Source organism: Amborella trichopoda, chromosome 6, assembly GCF_054954075.1.
Source record: "Amborella trichopoda isolate Santa Cruz 75 chromosome 6, AtrichopodaSantaCruz75HAP2 v2.0, whole genome shotgun sequence".
Classification (NCBI taxonomy): Eukaryota; Viridiplantae; Streptophyta; class Magnoliopsida; order Amborellales; family Amborellaceae; genus Amborella; species Amborella trichopoda.
This window is the reverse complement of record NC_142341.1, coordinates 10,010,276-10,031,412: the sequence shown is the minus strand read 5'-3', so window position 1 is coordinate 10,031,412 and position 21,137 is coordinate 10,010,276. Positions and strand designations below refer to the sequence as shown.

The following is a 21,137-nucleotide window of genomic DNA, read 5'->3' as shown; positions in this document are numbered from 1 at the left end:
ATTTGCATCCATCTTTGAGATGGATGCTTTATAACTCTGAACCGCATATTGTAGAAATGTGGTGCAGCCTGCATGAAACAATTTTCTATAAGCAAATATACAGTTTGCTCCCACGATAGTATATAAGCGTTTGAGATTCTAGAGTTATAGACTATTGATATGACTCTTTATAGTATTAGGATCATTTACCAACTCTAAATATAATTCTTGTATTTGTTCTTGAAAATTGGAAAATAGTTTGATAGGGCTGCAGCTCTAACAAAATAAGTAAAGCCTCACTTTCATCAAAAATTGTAATTCAATGTTTGGAAAACCTTTAAATGGATCATCTCATCTTGAACATTATGGTCAGTAAAAGCATAGGATTTCAAATTTTAAAAATAGTATATATTATAATTAAATTATCTATGCTGTCCATTTTTCACTAAAAATAAGTATTCACAGATCTGCATGATCTGTACTATTTTTTGAGTTTCGAATTTTATTGTCAGCGATGGAAATTGATTTTAGAACCATCATGGAGATTTTCGATAACGAAAGTATTTTCTCGATAAGGATTTGAGGTGCAACTATAGTTTGTTTTCAGGGTGGGTGTGACACCCTAGGTGGTACTTCATGGGCCCTACATATATGCAATGGTGGACCCATTAATATATTGGGCCTCCCATGCAATATTAAAATTACATTAAAAGTAATTATATGATTTTTAGAAATTCATAAAATCAAATTTGAATATTTAAATCAATCTATAATGAATATCTCTGTTTTTGTAAATCCAAATTTGATAAATAAAATATCCAAAGATTTCGAAAAATTCAAATAATAATTCTAAAATCATATACCATTAAACAAACATAATTAAATTCATTAAATGGGAAAAAGATCCATATGGTCTATGAATTAAATAAATAAAAGCTTGGGCACTTCACCTTCAACTGTGGATTACGATCCACACTTGCTTTATCAAACCAACCCAGTATTTCTCATGACCCACAGTCCATGCAGGGGCTCATTAGTGGGTCACCAAAGTTTGGCCAATGAGCTAAAGGGTCGTAATCCCAATTTTTGGATTTCAGGTTCTCCCCTAGAGACGTACCAAGGTCACCTAGACCTAATTCGACCATAACTCCTATGGCGCAGAGGGGCATCTCACACACATACATAAGCTTCACCCTAAAATGTGGTTTGTTTCTCAAAACAGCTATCATTATGCCGTGTGATGGCTTACGAATGAGGCTTTGGTCCCTATTTCTGAAGTCTACCATCACACACAAGAGTCACACAATCCCTTGACTCACTCATCCAGGTATACTTCGACTTCATCAAGGGATGATCTATTAGAACCCTTATCAAGTAGTTTTTTATGCCCAGGTAACATAGATGTTTCCCAACCGACTGGCCTAGCTCGTTAGGCTCAGTCTGGTATCAGCAAACATTGTTTGCTTAGTATAGCCCACGAGGGGCCATACTCTCAATGAGTTCATGTTCTACTATATTATTTCATTTTACCAGCACATAAGGCATTTAATGACCACACTCACTCAACAACTTCATCCATTAAAAAATGGAAAGTGGCTTGATAGGGCTGCAACCCCATCAGAATTAGTTCATATTCACTGCCTAACTCATGTAAAATTGCAATTCAAGCATTAAAAAAACTTTACTTCGATCATCTCAACTTGAACATTATGATTGTAAAAAAAGTAGAAGAAAGGATTTCAAGCTCTAAAACTAGTGTATATTATAACAAATTATCTAGACCATCCATATTGCCCTAAAAATATTCACAGATCCACAAATCTTACCCATTTTTTAGTTTAAAATTTTATTGTCGGCATTGGAAAATTTTATAGCCATTAGAGAGATTTCCATCACAGAAAGTCCTTTCCATATGAGGATTTTTACTTGGTTATAATGCTGCCGTTGAAAATATTGTAAATTTATTTTTATTTTTTCTTTTTTTTTCTTTTTTTAAGTAATTCAACGGGGAAGACAGGCCTGCCTTTTTTTATCAAGTAGATTAAGACAGGCCTACCTGTTTTATCAAGTAGATTAAGATAGGCCTGCCTGTTTTATCAATTAGATTAAGACATGCCTGCCTGTTTTATCAAGTAGATTAAGAGTTAAAACTTTTTGAAGGTGTTAGTGGTGGGAATGAAAACCACAGCGTGGTGACTTGGCTGTGGGGCACTTGTTGGGTTTATGTAGCCTTTAAAGGCCTTATGAGTGTGTATTGAAATACTTTCATTATAGTGAAACATAAACTTAGTGGGAGTGTGGTCTCTTGATGACTATACTAAGCAAATGATGTTTGCTTATACCGGACTGTGTTTATCGATCTAGGTCAGACGGTTGGAAAACTCAAGGTACCTGAACATAAAGAATTAACCGATGAGGGTTTTGGGTTAGCCCTTGATGAGGTCAAAGCTTATGCCTAGATGAAAGAGCCGAGGGACTGTGTGACCCTTGTGTGTGATAGTAGGCTTACTGAGACGGGGTCCAAGACCTCATCCATGTTCCATCACACGGTATGCATATTAATAGATCATTTGGAAAAGCCAAATATCCACCTTTAAGTGAAGCGTATGCATATGCGAGAGATACTCCTATGCGCCATAGAGCTGTGGTCGCATCAGGTCGTGATGACCTTAACTTGTCTCTAGGGGAGGACCTGTAATTCACAAACTGGGATTGCGACCCCTTGGCTTATCGGCCAGACTTTGGTGACCCGCTAATGAGCCCTTGGATGGACTGTGGGTCATGAGAAACATTGGGTCGGTTCGATAAAACAAATGTGGTCTGTAGTCCACAATTGAAGGTGGAGTACCCTGTGATCGTTCATAGAATTCCTGAACCATATGGATCCACTTCCCATTATATTAATTTAATTGTGTTCATTTTATTATTAAAGTATTTTAGATTTATTATTTGAATTTTTATAAGTCCTTTGATATTTTATTTCTTATTTTTAGACTTATAAAAATAAAGTTATTAATTTGCAAAATTATAATGTCTTAAAATTCATTTTGTTTAATTTTAAAATATTTATTAAAAAAAATACATGAGGGGCCCATAGTGTACATGGGTCCACCATGGGGGTATTAGGTAGGGCCCCACATACCATACATGGGTGGTACGCCCCACCCTTGGATACCTTCTATTGTTGCTTTGTCATCAAGTTTATTAAATATGATAACTCTATCTTGTAGCATATGGTCAAATATTGATTAGGAAATATTGACCATATCTTATCTTGATTATTGAAGGAATATCTTGACTTAATATTATTGAAATATTCTTATGGAAAATATGAGATGGAATATGCAATTTATGGTATGCACTATATCTTTAATAGATTTAAATTATGTAAATATATTGATGGGAAAATGATTTAAGGAAAGGGGGATAATGGTTTATGCACTTTCCATAATGTTGATGACCCATCTATGAAATGGATGACTCAGATCTCTCACCTCACAAGTCACCTTAATCAACAGTCCATATTCAATCTCAAGAAAGAGGCAAATTATGGGAAATCCTAAAGAAACCCTAGACCTACATTTTACTATAAATAGGGGGTGCTCTCCCTCATCTCTACACACCTCTCTCTCTCCCATAAACTCTCTCTCTCTTCCCTAGGGGCTACGCCCCCCTCTCTCTACTCTTTGATTTTCTCTCTCTACTCTCTCTCTCTTAAAAAGACCCAAGGGGGCACGCCCCAACATAGAGACTCTCTCTCTCTCTCATGATCTAATCTAAGGGTTGGGAAAATTAGGGTTTGAGCCTAATTATTTTGGAGTTAGGTTTTTGTAGAGATTTAAGGGTGGTTACTTAGTTTGGCTGAAATTAGCTTTCCCGGTTTGAGATTGAAGCCAGATCGTTGATCTCGAGCCATTGGATGTGGTGACTTGGTGTGGGGTGTAAAAAGTCTGGTTGAGGTAATCTCCGACATCTTTTCTTTTATTTGTTATTTCTTTTATTTTGTATTCTCAAGCACAGTATTAGGTTGTATGAATGGCATCAAGTAGTTGAGATTTATTTATTTTATTGATATGTTTTTTTTTTTTTTGGAATTTCTATTGTTTGTAATAAGACCATCTGTGAGTGATATTGTTGCCAAAGTTATAAGGGGTGATTATTATTAAAAAAAAAATTGTATTTCTCTGACAAAAGAGCACATAGGTCTTTCTTTCAGCACCTCCACACCAACCCATCTCCTTTCCTTGAAGTAGCAAGTCTCAGGATTTGAGCCCTATCCTTTGGTGAGAATGGAGCAAGAGACCTCATCTTGGGCTCCGTAATACTATCATCAAGGCCGGAGGCTGTTCTCAAATATTGTGAAAGTTTACTCTGTTATAATGCAGTTCCGTTTCAAATTTATCAACAGGACCTTTCAAGGCTCCGAGAAGGTACCTGGGGTAATTTCGTTTCAAATTTGTTTGAAATACACCTTCACGCAATTATGTTTCCATTTTGTCCGAAATACATGGGCATTTTTGGTCATGCTGGTCTTGAAATGTCGCTACAAATAGCAGCTCGGAAATGCATGGAAAGACAGGAGATTATTGGTTAATTGGAGAGAGAAAGAGAGAGATTATAATATCATTGGGCACCCGCTTGAGAGAGAGAGGATCAAAAAGTCAGTTTTTGAGCTGTAAGTTATAGTGAGTTGAGGAATTCTAGTTTTCTAGAGAGAGAAAGAGAGTTGAAATATTGTTTTTCTTAGAGAAAGAACAAGTAAACAGATTTGGGTTGTTTTTGTAGAGAGAGAGAGAGAGGGGTCTTGAGAGTTTGTTTTTTTGGTTGAAAAAATGGCAAATGGGGAAGAGGTGAGTAACAAACATATCATACTAAAGGACTATATGACTGGTTTTCCCAAAGAAACAGACTTGGAAATGGTGTTGAGCACCATTAAAGTCAAAGTACCATAAGGGTCTAAGGGTGTTGTGGTGAAGAACCTCTACCCTTCCTATGACCCTTATATGAGGGTTCTAATGACCGAGCAAGACTTTCTGAGCTATTTCGAGTCCTACAAGCCTGGTTCTGTGAGTGCCTCTCTCTTTGACAGTGTCTTCTTTATTGTTGGAAAATAGGGGCATTTCTGTCTTTTGAGGGAAAGATTAGGGGCTTAGAGTTTTTGGTATTTTTAGTTGAGTTATTTTTATTTTGGGATTGTAGACCATTTACCTTTAGGGGCTATTTGGATACTTAGAAATATATTGTCTCTGAAATATTACTGGCGTAATACGTTACCTGTAAATGAATTGTTATTGTTTGGGTAGTATTTAGATGCAACCTGAGAAATACAATGTTATTGTTTGGCTATATCTGGAAGAAATATAGGAAATGCATTACCAACATTTTACCAGCACGTGCCTATAAACTATCATTTCTTTTTTTTTGTCACAACATTCCACTAAAATGCAGAATTATCATTTCTTTCTTTTTTGTTACAAAATTCCACCAAAATATGGAATTAAAATCATCATCACACCATTCTAAAAAGATTTCTAATAATAACATCATCACCGTTTCAAAAAGATTTTCTAATAATAACTTGTACTGTTTTACAGTCATCATGACACCATTTCCTATATATTTTACATGCGTTTGACACTTACATGGAATCACATGTCTTCTAACATAACATTGGTTACATGATAAGTCATTGGAACGATATGATTGGAATAACATGATTTTATTATGATTAGCCTTATTTTTTTTTTATAGAAGTCTTTCAAATGTCTCTCTATATAGTTTCAAATAAACAATAAATTTATGATACTTAATTCAAAATCTCTATGGTACGAGTTCAAAAATAGGAAAAAGATTGATTAGTAAACTAGAAGGTTTGTAATTGCAATATAAAATTTTGAGGTATTGGAGGAGACAAAATAGGTATGTTATTTCAATTGAGACTTTCGTAATCTCTTATGAGGATCATGTTGTGTGAAATTTTTTATTATGATTGTATTGTGTAATTTATCATTGATTATTGGTTTTTATTTTTATCATTTTTTTTTATATGACAGTTGATGCCTTCAGATAAGGGGACGAGCTTAAAAAGGGAGGGATCACCTATGCTAGTTATTATGAAGAGAGAGGGTTTACAAGAGATTTTTTTAATCAGGAATAGGGTAGGAAAAAACGCACGCGAAAGATTTCCCAAAATTACCCGTCACTCCCGTAATAGATTTTTCACTTATCACCGCATGGATGTTTTGATGTTTTGGGAAATCTCGCGTAATCTCTTTCCATTTCCTTATGATTTAGTGTAATGCCATATTTCGTTGTAATCTATTGTCATGTAATATTTTTCTAGGTATAGCACACGAAATATTACTATTACTTACATCCATACAATATGAAATTTGATAGCTTGAGTGTTTCACAAAGTTTGAGAAATTTTTTTTTGAACTTTGAGCTTGGTCAATGACATAAATGAAATCATCCAATTTCACATCCAATTGTCAAGATTTATTGTGACAACTTGTACTAAAGGGAAATGATCTTATTATATATTTTCCCCCTTTTTTTTTGGTGATGTGTACCCATTTTTTAAGTGGAAATTATCAGATATATGCTTTGAAGTTTTGGATCTTACTAATGGGTATGGTTTGCATAAGGTTGCAATCTTAAATAATCCAATTAAGGCGCACCTCTAAATTTATCATGAAATGTATTTTTAGACTAAAGCATTCTTTGAATTGCCTAAAAATCTATTCCAACTCTGATAATAAAATTTGAAGGACCCGGTTTGTATGCGGCCAAGCCCGCATATGTAGAAATGCGGGTTTCTTACTAAATCTATTTTTGAGATGGACTTTAAGACTTAATTTTTAAGGACATGTAATCCCTAACATTGAGATCATGAATATGAAAAAATAAATAAATTCTAAAAACTAAACATACTAATTCTAGTAGGAAAACATTTGGATCGTTAGTTTTTATTGTTTTTAGATGGAACACCTACTTGTATCCATCTTTAAGATGGATGTTATACACTTTATGGACCGCATATGTAGAATTGCGGTCCAACCTGTATGAAACAAGTTTCCTTTTAAAAACTCCTCCAAAAATAGTTCAATCAAGGGGATCTATAAACATATGAAAATCTTGAAAATGAGCGGTTTGAATAATATGTTGCAAGTGCACTATTTCTGAGACTCGAAATCTTTTTTTTTTTTTTTTTCATATTCATACACCACATTCATTGTTGATGTCCAAGAATAAGAATAGAAAGAAAAAAAGGGGAGGTGAGGCCTCTGGCAGTAGGAGGGGTTGGAACAAATGAGGATCATGGAATGTGAGGGGTTTAGGCAGTGACCTCAACTATCAGAACACACTGTAGGAGGAAGAATTGAGATGGTTTCTGTCTATAGTAATGTCATTTGAACGGGGGAGCACATTGCTCAAAGTGTCTTCTCGAATGGGAAATTGATCACTAAAGGTAGTACACTTACTGGACTATGTGAACCACGTTTCTAAAACAAAAGAACTTCTTCCCCGGTCTACTCAGGAAGTTCGGACTGAAAGGGCCTTACAAGTCTATAGCGTGAAGCGAGTGCTTGACAGCGATATTTGATGAAATAGGAGTGAGACGTTCCCCTTTCAAATTGCTCTCGATGTCGAGATGATCAATCAAAGGGTTCTTCAGAGGACATTAAAACAACATTTTCCAACAGATTTTTGAGGTGCAACCTTAATTCTACATTTTTAAGGTTACAACTTACACAAACTTTTTTCATTACAAATATACCAAAACCTCACTCAATATACACTTAACCATTTTTCTTTTTCTTTTTTCCTATCAATGGCATGCCCATTTTTGCCCTTATTGCGGACTTGATACATCTATAATATTGCAACCACTACGCATCTAATGCATCAATAATAGTAGTTTAAAACCACAATGAACTTATTAGGCCTGTGATGATACCCCACAGACCTAGTTGGTCCATAGAGGGGGTGAATTTGAGGACCCTCTACAGTGGCTTAGGCATCGTCATACGTGCTTTATGCCATGGACCTACAAGGTTCGTGATGGGATCGCCACAGAAGCACCAGGTTCGTGGTGACGTTAAAGGTTCTCCTGGGGCAAACAATCAAGAGATGTGTTCGATCCATGGCGGTTTTGTAGCATCACAGATGTATCAAATCCTAAACGAGGGAAAAATGAGTATTAATAAAAAAGTGGGGAAACTGAGTATGAGTGTAAAATGTGAGATTTCAGTATAATAAGTAATATCCAAAATTTTGAGGAATACATCTCATAATTTCCCATTTTTATGTTCTTCATGGGGTGGCGATTGGGTTGACTTGAATTGGGTCCAGGTTCAAGTATTGGACCTAGTAAGTTGGGTTCGGTTCCAAATGACTTGGATTTAGGTTCGAATTTGACCTTATTGGGACGAGTCGAGTCCGGGCTGTGGTTTCTCAAATATTGGTGTATTATTTTTAAAAAAATTTATATCAGGTCGCAATCTCACTCATAGAAGTAAGGCTGCTATAGTCCAAGTCGTCTATATAGATAGAGTAAATTTAGTACTACCTTAGTAATGTCTTAAAAGGTGTACATTTTTTTAAATAATATTTAAAATATGTATCAAGTCTATATCATCTAACTAAAATGAACGATGTAGAATATTGGAACCTTACTTCTGCAAGTAAAGTTGCAACCTTATACAAACCACACCCTTATTATAGTACATTGCTGGATTATTTTGGTTAATAAATTCAAGGATTTTTATAAACAGACTGGGTAAAATTACTGGATTTACCTTTTGATTGATAAGTTCGATAATTTTACTAGGAGGTCCTACTCCCCCTATTTTTATTATTTTTTTTCAATTTCGTTTTGTAGTATGAGGTTTCAAACATCGATGTGCTTATTTTTAAATTTTTTTTATTTCCTACTTTTTGGCATTTGCAGGGCAGTTTAATATCTAATAAATTAAATTGTCCCAGTCATGAGGCAGTTTGATAAATGCAACATTGGATTGCCACCCTACATTTTTTGGTCCAAACTCGATTTCTTCTTATGTTATTTTCCTTCCCATGCCTAGTCATTTGGAATGTTTTACAATTATTTAATATTTGTGCATTTACAACTATTCCAACTCAAGATTGTCTAGGCTTTTATCGGTATTTTCAAATAAAATCAAAAGATATGGGTAGTGTTAAATTTTTATCTCTTATAAGTAACTTGATAAAAGGTGAAGTTTGTATAAGGTGCCCACCTCATACTGTATTTAAAAAAAAAAAAACATATTTTTAAGTATAAACTAGTCTCTTTGGATTCGGCCAAGTCCACTTAAAGTCAACTGAGACATCTCGAAGTTGGTGAAGTAACTCTGCCTCGCCCTAGTGGTAACATGAGTTGGTTGCCCAACTCGCCAGGCACCAAAAACGACTAAAAAAATATAAAAAAGTGAAAATATGAAAAAAATTTAGAAAAAACCAATATATTGGTTAGAAATATGTTTTTAGATTATTTAAATAGTTTTTATGTGATTTGGGAATTGTAATTTTGTTTTTTTTTTTTTGTAAATATTAAGATTATAAATACAAAATTTTCAATAACTCGGTCAAGTCCACTCAAACTGCACCAATAAGATTCTATTCACTCTCTTAACTTTTTTCTTATTTTTTAAAAGCTTTTTACTTCTCTTTTTTGACTTATTACAATTTGTTGGGGTGCACATAACTCGGCCAAGTCCACTCACTGTGCCAAGTTACTCGCCTCAGCCAAGGGCCGAGTACCATGGCTAAGGCGATCTTTAAATCATTGCTATAAAATATTGTGGAAACTGCTATTACTTCATATGATCTGATATAGTATGACATCATCTACTTGGAATATTATTTGTACTACAAAAACTAATAAATAGCACCACATTGGAAATATCTATTCCACCTCTTACCAATGACAAAATTAATTCTGTTAAAAAAACTTTGTAATAAACGGCAAGATTGTCCCATAAATATTAAGTTAATGAAATACTCCAAAGAGAACAGTGTATTCAAACCTAAAGAATAGACTCTCCCTTTATTTCCCCATATTTTATGTTCTTTCGATGCTTTTGGTCATAATAATATGTTATTTCAATGCATGTGTAGTTTAATTTTTGTGCTACTTATCATAATCTTATTTATCAAAATTAAAATTATAAGTCTTAAGTGATTATGGGATGTCAAAGGTCCTTGATTCAGAGCACTCTTGTAACAATTCTAAAACTTTTGGAAAAAAAATAAAAATAAAATAAATAAAATAAAAATAAAATTATATATATATATATATTAATGGTGTTAATAGAAATAAATAAAAAATAAATAAATAAATAAAATAAATAAATAAAATAAACTAAATAAATAAAATACTTACAGGAAATAACTAATTTTGAAGTGATAGTTCATTATGTCGAAAATAATTAGTATTATCTCATAATGATTAGTATTATGCCTAATATTCATTGGCCGATAACTTCACATTTTTTCTTGAGGATGCGGAGCATTAGCTTTTTATAAAAATGTTTTAATAATAACAAAAGTTTTGGATGGTGCCATTGTATTTGGGTGGACCTTAAGTCCACCATCAATTTCTTCAAGGTTTTACATGAAAAGTTGGTTTTGGCCATTTAGGTGGCAACTGAACGACCACATTCTTGGGGCGTGACACTTCTTAACTGACGTGTCACGAATGCCTTTTTTTTCTCTCTCCTTCCATACACTGCCTCTTTCTTTATCTCTCTCCTTCCATACACCGCCTCTCTCTTTATCTCTCTCTATATCTCTTTTGCCTATCTACACATTCAGTTAACCCACGAGTTGAGTATAGAGGAGAGTCTAAATAAGAATACCAGAGAGAGAAAATGGGAGGAACGGCCCCATAATGAGCTTAGTAGGATTACCCTGTGATGTCGCATGGAGCACACTATCTTTGAAGATCCACAGTCATCAAAAGTAAGTGATCTTATTGTATCAAAAAATAATTTTTTTAGTAAAAATTGTGATATTTTATCTGTTATAAAATATTTTAAATGCTGTAAATTATTAGGAATAAATGTGATATTTTCGCTTTTAGTAAAATTGTGAGATTTTTTTCTGCTGTTTTTGAATATTTAGACATTGTAAATTTCATATGCAAATGATTGCCTTATTATTTGAAAACTGATATTTTTGCAATTGATTATAGCATTGTCTGTGAAATGTTTATTTGTGAATTAACATCCCATAAATTGTAATAATTCCGTAGTCTTGAATTTTTATAAGAGTTTTTCTATACATATTAGATTGGCAATTATGCTAGAATGTCTTTATGATATGCTACCTTTCTAAATTTGAGCCCAAAATATTTGACTGGTTATTTTTGAAATGTTGTTGAAAGTGACTGTTATTAATGGTTTCAATGAAATTCATATTAATAATTTCAGTGATATGTTGAGTACATGATATTGCTGCTTTCGAATGTTTAAAGAGATTTAGAAATACTTTAAGTATGCAAGTGGACTCATCCGGTTCGCCGGTGAGGTATGAGTGGACCTATCCGGTACGATGGTAGGGATTAAGTGGACTCATCCGGTACGCCGGTGAGGTATAATTGTACCTACAGGGATTAAGTGGACCTATCTGGGACGTCGATAGGGATTAAGTTGGCCCATCAGGACGCTGATGGGGTATATAGGTGACCTACTTGGGATGCCAGTAGGGTAATTTGTGAAACCCTTTGATTTATGCACTGTCGTTAAAATATTATATGCATTTCAATTATTCGGATTATACTTAATTATGCATTTTTTAAAGTGAAACTGTTAATGCATTTCTGTTAATAGATCTCCTTTTTGAAAATATTGATATCTTTCAACCATGATTATTTTTAGGATTATGATGATCACTTACCGAATAGCCAAACTCATCAAATTATGGTAAACAATTTTTTTCAGGATAACTGCGGTTTTATTTTGAGTGCTCGTCAGGATCAACTCTGGAAGATATTGTAGTTGTGCTTAAACTTCTTTTGTTACTTTGTAAGAATTCGCCATTGTAAATTTTTCCCAAAAAAAGATGTATATATGTTTTGACTGTCACATCTTAGGAATTTCCGTATTGTAAAATCTTGGGGCGTGACAACTTTGATTTCAAAAAAGGTCACTTGGTTTGGGGAAAAACTGGTTGGGAAGAGTTTATCTTGATTACAAAGAACATAAACACTAAAAAAAATCACACACACCAAAGCATCTCTTTCTTAGTGCATTGGTATTTTAGGTATTTCTCTTTTTTACAATCCTTTTTCATTTTCTGCTACAAGTGAATTGTTTTAAGGCGAGTCTTGATGTACTCAATATCACTAATAATTTATTTTTTTAATAAAATTAATCCTGATGGTGAATTATTTGTTATTTGGTGGTGTCCATTATTAAGTTGAATGAGATAAACTTATAGGCAGTTTAACATATAAATTTGTAGTTTTAAAAGTTGAAGTTATTTTACTCAAAGTATTTTCTTAAAATCACACAAAAGCTTAAAATGCCAAAAAATAAAATATTTAGATAATATTATATAGGAAAAGTTTATGTAAGGTTGATACCTTAAAGTATAGAATTAAGGTGCATCTCTAAAAACCTTTGAAAATTGATATTTGGATGTTGAAAAAATTTCTAATTGATCATATCAACATCAAGATATATATTAAATGCTGTAAAAAAGAGATTTCAAGTCCTAAAAATGGTACGCCTAGCCACATATTATCTGGACCGTCTTGATCTGAACAATTTTTGGAGCTTAAAATTTTATAATTGGAGATAAAAATAGATTCTCACATCATCTTAAGAATTGTCGACACCAGAATTGCACCTCTTGATAGATTGGATCCACAAACCACCCCAAAAATAATACAAACAACTTCTATTATGCAAAATGCAAAGTATGTAACAAACAACTATCAAATGTTATCCAAAGTATATTAATTTCAAATCAAATAGTCTATTCCAGATAGAATTAATTGCCATGCAAAAAAGCTCTTAGTGGGTCTTATCTTGATAGTATGTCAATCACCTTTTCTCATATTATTGTAACTTATATCATAATAAATTTACAGCTAAATCAATTTTCTAGCATTTTTGGTTTTCTCTTACCAGTTGCTCATTTTCTTGATAATATTAAAAAGGAGTAGATGCTTATTGTATGACACCTTCTTTGGTGCCTTCAGAAACATTTAGGGCCAGTATAGATGGATCCATTGATGGGTCCTCGTGAAAATGGAACTCTAGATGTTCTATTAAGGCACCTGCCGACTCAACCATCATTTTGCCAAATTTACTTTTAATTCCTTTTCATGTTCAAACAAGAGAATTCTAAGTTTTATGCTTTGCAATTTTTTGTAGAAACGCTTGGGTTGATAGCCTATGCCGTATTTCTCGAGGTTTGCTCCATAAAGAAAGGTGAATATGTATATGTCGAAGCAACATCAGGAGCAATTGGCGAACTTGTTGGCCAATATGCTAAATCGATAGGTTGCAATGTAGTAGGTGTAGAAACGAAAAATAATCCACGAAAACAATAAAAAAGAAACAAATACAAAAAAAAGAGACAACCAACCACAATGCAAAGATATACATGGTTCCGCAACGTGCCTACATCCAAAGAAGACGAGAGCTTCTTTATTAGCAATGGAGATATGGTTATATTAGCTCTCTTCCTTACGCCTCTCTGTTCTTTCTGATTATAAAGAAATCTACGTTTTTCCCCTTAACCCTAAATGAATGCCCCATCGCAACAACATATATTAAATCGTAACAATGTATATCGAGTCGCAATAATATATATCGAGTCCCAGATAGATGGTACAAATTATCGAAATACGCTAAGTACAGATATATTGAATCCCCATGTACGGATATCAGAAATTTTCCTAGGGGGCTGCCGCCCTGGAACCCCTGCAGGGGCCAAGTCAACCAAGTCTACCTACGTCGGACACTCCTCCGGGCCTCAAGCCCTTCAGGCCTTCCGTCCTCCGAAGTTGTCCTTTTGACTATACCTTGACAAACATCAATCCTCAACAGTTGGAAGTGATGGTTCTAAAGAAAAGGTACTATACACTTTCACTTTAAGCTTTCTTTTTTCAATAAATGATGTAAGATTGTAGTTTTGGTTTTAGATGGAAGCAATATGCTGAATTGCAAGAAAATTCATGGCCCTTCTAGGTTGATTTATTGAAGACAAAGTTTGGTTTTGATAAAACTTTCAACTATAAAGTGGAGCAGGGCTTGGTGGGCACTTTGAAAAGGTATAATCTTTACATATTAATACTTTAACCCCTGGACACCTCATTTTTGGGGTTGTATCAAGATGAGACTTTCTGACACCGGGGACATTAGAAGTTTGTTCAGAAGACAAGGTTTGGGATTGAATCCAAGACATCTTGTGCCAAGTTCTTGAGTGCACCTCTTCATCAATTGCACTTAATTGTGATAAATATAAGAAAAAATATCTCCTTACCCCCCATTTTTCGGTTTAATTTCACAATAGACCCAAAGTTTTAATAGATATCTTTGGGCATAAAAATGTAGATTTTATTTTTTTCTAATCCCCTGAGTAATTTAAACTGTTTTTTTAGGTCAAACAAATCTAAAAAGACATGCATTTTCTAAAAACCATCCTCCCAAACTTATCTCTCTTTTTCTCTCTCCCTGTGCCCCTTCTCTCTGTCTTTCCCATCTCTCTCCCCGTCTTTCCCATCTCTCCCCTCACTCTCTCTCTTCATGTTTCCCATATGTCTCCCTTCACTCGCTCTCCTCCTAAATTTACCTTTGGAAAATGGTTTGATCCCTATCAAAATAAGTAAAGCTTCACTTTATAACTCATCAAAAATTGCAATTCTAGCATTGGAAAACCGTTAAATCGATACTTTAGCTAGAATACTATGGTTGTAAAATAAAAAAAAATAGACTTCAAGCTCTAAAAATAGTGTATATTGTAACAAATTATCTAGACCGTTCATTTTGCCCCAAAAAATAAGTGTTAAAAAATCCGTAAAATCTATATCATTTTCTGAGTTTCAAATTTTATTGTTGGTTTTGAAAATTGATTTTAGAACCATGATGAAGATTATTACCACATAGGATTTGATCTTTAAATCATGGAAAAGGTTTATATAAGGGCGAGGCCCTAAATAATTAAATTAAGGTGTACCTCAAAATATCATTAGATTTCAATGCTAAAAAATCATCAAATTGATCATCTCAACCTCAAGATGAATGGACATAAAAGAATGGATTTCAAGTCTTGGAAATAGGTCATCTTGTAATCCATTTTGGGACCATTAATGTTCAATATTTTTAAATCTTTATTGATATGCTTGATTTACCCTATTTTTGAAGTTTTAAATTTTAAAATTAGATATGAAATAAATTTTAAGGCCATCACAAAGATTTCCAGTATTGAAACATCTTTCGACACTATATGAAGGTGTGTCTTACTTTGATGATTTATATCATTGCTATAAACTATTGTGGAAACCGATATTACCGCAGAGGATCTGATATAGTATGACATCATCTATATGGAATTTTTATTGTTCTACAAAAATTGATAAATCGCACTACACTTTTCTAGAAATATCTATTTTACCTCTTATCAATGACAAAATTAGTCTATCCAATAAATATTAAGTTAATGAAATACTCCAAAGAGAATAGACTATTAATACCTAAATAATGGACACTTTTTCTTCTTTCTTTCCCCCTTATTTTCTGTTCTTTCAACGCTTTTAGTCATAATAATATGTTCTTTCATTGCATGCATAATTTTATTTTTGTGCTACTTATCATAATCTTATTTGTCAAACCTTTAGTATTATTCTTTCACAGGTCATACATGGTTATGAGTTGTCAAAGGTCCTTGATTCAGGGTTCCTTGAATTCAAGAAAGGTCATTCGGTTTGGGAAATAGCTGGATGGGAAGAGTTCAACTTGATTACAAAGATATAAACACTCGAAAAAAATCACACACACTAAAGTACATGTTTCTTACTGCACTGGTAATTTAGGTATTTATCATTTTTACCATCCTTTTTCATTTTCTCCTACAAGTGAATTATGTTAGAGTCTTGATCTACTCAATATCACTAATAATTTATTGTTCTAATAAAATTAATCATGATAGTGAATTATTTGTTGCTTGGTGGTGTCTATTATTAGGTTGTATGAGATAAACTTATAGGTATAAGTCTGTCTTTTTAAAAGTTAAGTTATTTTGAATAAAATAACTTGCTTAAAATCACACTTTTTTATCCAGAAATAGCGAAAAAGTATAAAAAATAATAATAATTGAATAATACTATATAGGAAAAACTTTATATAAGGTTCACACATTAAAATATAGAATTAAGGTGCATCTCTAAAATCCTTTAAAAAATGTTGTTTGAATGTTGGATAAACATCTAATTGATCATCCCAACATCATGGTATATGGTTATGGAGGGGAAAAAAAAAAAAGATTCCAAGTCCTAAAAATAGTACTTCTTGCGACGCATTATCTGGATCATCTTGATTTGAACTATTTTTGGAGTTTAAATTTTTACAATTAGATATAAAAATAGATTCTCACATCTTTCTAAGAAATTTCGACACCAAAATTTCATCTCATGACAAAGATTGAAGCGCACCTTAATTTATTTGTTGAAGGTTGCAACCTTATGCAAACCACACCCTATTATGCATAAGGAAAATTGTTTCATGTGGGCTAGACCACATTTCGATATATGAATGTGTAAAGCGCAAGTAGATGTTCCATCTAAAAACAATGGAAACTAACGATCCAAATGTTTTATTAATAGAATTATTATTTTTAGTTTTTAAAAATGTATTTATTTTTTCGTAATCATGATCTCCATGTTAGAGAGTACATGTCCTTAACAATTAAGTTTTAAAATCCATTTAAAAAATATATTTATTAAGAGGCCCGAATTTTAACATATGCGATCTCGGCCGCATAGAAACCGGGTCCTATATATAATACAGAGTATATAATAAACGGCTAGCAAATGGTATCCAAAGTATATTAATTTCAAATAAGATAGTCTGCTCCAGATAAAAATAGTTGTCATGTGAAAAGGCTCTTCGTCGATCTTATCTAGCTAATATGTCAATTACCCTTTATCTTATTATTGTAACTTATATCATAATGAATATATAGCTACACCAGTTTTCTAGTATTTCTGGTTTTCTTTTACAAGTTACTCACTTTCTTAATTACACAAAAAATGAGTAAGTGCTAGTTGTATGACACCTTCTTTGGTTCCTTCATAAATATTTAGGGCCAGTATGGATGGAACCTTGATGGGCCCTATACAATTACCTTCATTTTTTTTTTCCCACTTTTGAATTTAAAATTGGAACTTGGTGAAAATGGAACTTAAGATTATCTATTAAGGCACCTGCCGACTCAACCACCTTTGCTGAAGTTGCTTGTATTTCCTTTTTATATTGGGACACAAGAATGCAAAGTTTTATGGTTTGTAAGTTTATGTGGGAATGCCCGGGATGACAGTCTATGCTGGATTTTTCGAGGTTTGCTCACCAAAAAAAGGTGAATATGTGTATGTCTCAGTAACATCAAGCGCAGTTGGCCAACTTGTTGGCCAATATGCTAAATTAGTAGGTCGCTATGTAGTTGAAAGTGCTGGTTCTAATGAAAAGGTATTACACACTCTCACTTAGCTCATTTTCTTCATCAGAAAATGATGTAATATTGTAGTTTTAGTTTTAGATGGAAGCAATATGCTGGCTTGCAAGAAATTCATGGCCCTTCTATGTTGATTTATTGAAGACAAAGTTTGGTTTTGATGAAGCTTTCAACTATAAAGAGGAGAATGACTTGGTGGCCACTTTGAAAAGGTATAATCTTCACATGTTACCAATTTAACACCTAAACATTCCATTTTCAGGGTTGGATTGACACTTTCCGACACATGGGACATTAAAAGTTGGGGATTGAATCTAAGACCTCTTGTGCAAGTTCTTATAGGGCACCTCTGCATCAATTACACTTAATTGTAATAAATATAATTTTTTTGTTATGTAGTCATTAAAATTTATTATCCTATTATAAAATAAAATCGTATAGATATGTCTCCTTGTGCCCTATTTTAGGTGCCAAATCTGACACCTACATATATCGGATTCGGGAACTTTTTATCTGTCTAGTATTCATGCGTAAGGCCATTCGTCTATGTATGAGGTTCTCACTTCTGTTAAATTTTCAATACAGGCACATCATTTTGATTTGGAGCTGCCAAAACATGAAATGACTCTAACAGTATGCATTGTGCCCTACTGTTTCCATCACCATCCAACCATCGATTGTTAATTGAATTCTGATTAACTACAAGATTCTGGACTTTTTCATATTCCGAACTATCATAGTATAACTTCCCATCTCTGAAATTATACTCCATGACACAATCTTTTGTCTCTCTAATGTGTTACTTTATTTATCTCCATCAAGTACTTCCCTCACGGCATAGACATCTACTTTGAGAATATGGGGGGTGCCATGCATGATGCAGTTCTTTTAAATATGAGAGAACATGGCCGGATTGCAGCTTGTGGAATGATATCTCAATACAATAAAGAGAAGCCTAAAGGAGTGCACATCCTCTTTTAGCTTATAGAGCAAAGAGAATTCATGTAAAAGGATTTGCACTGTTTGGTTATTGGCATATGTATCTTCAGTTTCTGGAGACCACAATTAAGAGCATCAAAGAGGGGAAGATGGCTTATGTGAAAGACATTGTTGAAGGCCTCGAGAATGCACCCTCGGCTCTCGTTGGACTCTTATTTGGTCGAAATGTTGGGAAGCAAGTAGTTTTGGTGGCTCGTGAATGATGCATCGCAATACTTGAAAACTCGGTGAATCTGTCTTGAACTCCCCTGAGATACTCAGACTAAGTAGGTTGCTAAGTTCGAAACAGGATCCTTGGGTACTAGCCGTGTCTCACAGGTTCCCAAGCTTTGTCGTTGGTTTTTTTAACACTTTGCAATCCTATGACAGATTCAGCTTAGTAGAGTTGTATGAGTCAAGCTCCCAACCCTAACTATTCCTATCTCCAGTCCTTGCTTCGAAACCCTTAAGCATGGTATTACTACTCTCAATCAACATCCCCAAAAAAAAAAAAAAATTTGTGCTAGTTGCTGCAATGTCTCGTCCAGTCAAGATATGAGCTATTTGAATATGTTAATGTTATATGTGTGTAACTTTATGTGGTGATTTTATCTGTGGCTTAAGAGCTTTCTTATTATGTCCAAAATGTCACTCCCCTGTGTTTATATACTTTTTGTTTTTTTGGTAATTCAATGGGAAAGAGAGGCCTCTAGCCATTTTTTTAAAATAATATAAAAGTTAGTTTTTGAAAGTGACAGTGAGGTGGTGAGGTGGTGTCTGTTAGAATAAAAATGACAACGTGATGACTAGGGTATGGGGGGCTATCACCACGGCCCAGCCCCTTTCCCAAACTGAGCTTCCCAAACTGAGCCTTGACTTTTCAAAGGATTGAAAAGGAAAATGATGTCTTAAAACACATGTTTGTTCGCTATGGTCATGAGTTTATGATATCATAAAACGTCATAAATTGGTGGAGTGTTTGGCCAACAAACATGTGGTAATTGTAGCTAAATCAGTCAACCTCAATCATAACTTTAGTAAATGGAAAATATATGGATACTGCCTATACAACACTCAAAAGTGAGTTGTTATGCATTAGATACTCTGAACAGTGTAAAGTAACTAGAAGATGATCTTTAGTTTATTCAAAACCTAGAGTTGTTTATCTCTTCATCTCTCAAATGGAGGGTCCAGGGCCATTCTTTGAGGGGGGATTCTATTTGGAGCAATTTTGGACCTTTAGATTAAAAATTTTAAATTTTAAATTATTTTTAGGAATGAGTAAAGATGACATGAAAAATTGCATAAAAAAGGGAATTGTATTAAATTAAAAAACATGGACTTGTTTATCTCTTCATCTCACAAATGGAGGGTTCAGAGCCATTCTTTGAGGGGCCGATTCTATTTTGAGCGATTTTGGACCTTTGGATTAATTTTTTAAAATTTTAAATTATTTTTTGGAATGAGTAAAGGTGACATGAAAAATTACATAAAAAGGGGAAATGTATTAAATTACCTGCAATAAATGGACAGGTGAACATTGTACGTATTTCTTTTTATTTAATTTTAAAATATCTATAAAAACTCATGGTCTTGAGTACAAGTTGGCAAAATGTTAAATAGTACATCTCTATGAATATTTTGATAAATTTCCTGGAAAAAAAAGTAGCCTGACTTTGTTTGTTAGGTAGGAGATCATGTGAAGTGGTAGTCTTGCTAGACCACTCGTACTTGAGGTTGTGATGATCAATTTGAGGACTTTTAAGCATCAAAACAACCTCTTCTAGTAAAAATTTTAAGGTGACCTTAATATGATTGTTTAAAGCCTCAACTTTATATAAAGTTTTCCTTTCCTAAAGGTATAAGAGTTGTAGGGTCTAGTTTCGATTGTCCATTATCCTCCATCGTTTGTTTATGAGCAAAATATTCAAGTTTTGGTCCACCCCACTATTCATGGGCAAGGGACATTTCTTGTGCTTGCTTATATAAAACTAGGGGTGGCAATGAGTTGAGTCTAGGTCCAGGTCCGACACTAGACCTAATCGGATTTGATCTGACCCAAAAATTAAATTATCTATACATTTAACTACATTTAAATATATTCATATATTGGGAGGCGAAAATATTACTAGAACTAGACCCAAGAGGAATAGGATCCGCACCGATTCGGGTCTAAGATTTGAACCCATCCCCAACCTATCAGGTCCAATTTTTGGACCCATACCAGACCAAATCCGAATTATCCCTAGGGTCCTGGGTCCATTGCCACCCCTACATAAAACCTTAGCTCATTGATTCAAAAGGATTTGGAAGTGCTTGTGTTTATGAGTAACAATAGAAATACAAGAACATCCAAAGTGGACCTAAACTTTTTCAAAAGCACTCACACTTTTTCTTTTTTTTCCTTTTTTTTCTTTTTTTTTTAATAAAAAACTCACTTTCGACAACTTTTTTTTAGCTATGCTTATGGGCTTATG

At 33.7% G+C, this 21,137-nt stretch overlaps 1 pseudogene; it reads left to right on the top strand.

The window, feature by feature from the left end:
• Window positions 1-4,811: 4,811 nt before the first annotated feature.
• Window positions 4,812-19,147, top strand: LOC105420957 (2-alkenal reductase (NADP(+)-dependent)-like; annotated as a pseudogene).
• The last annotated feature ends 1,990 nt before the right edge of the window (window positions 19,148-21,137 follow it).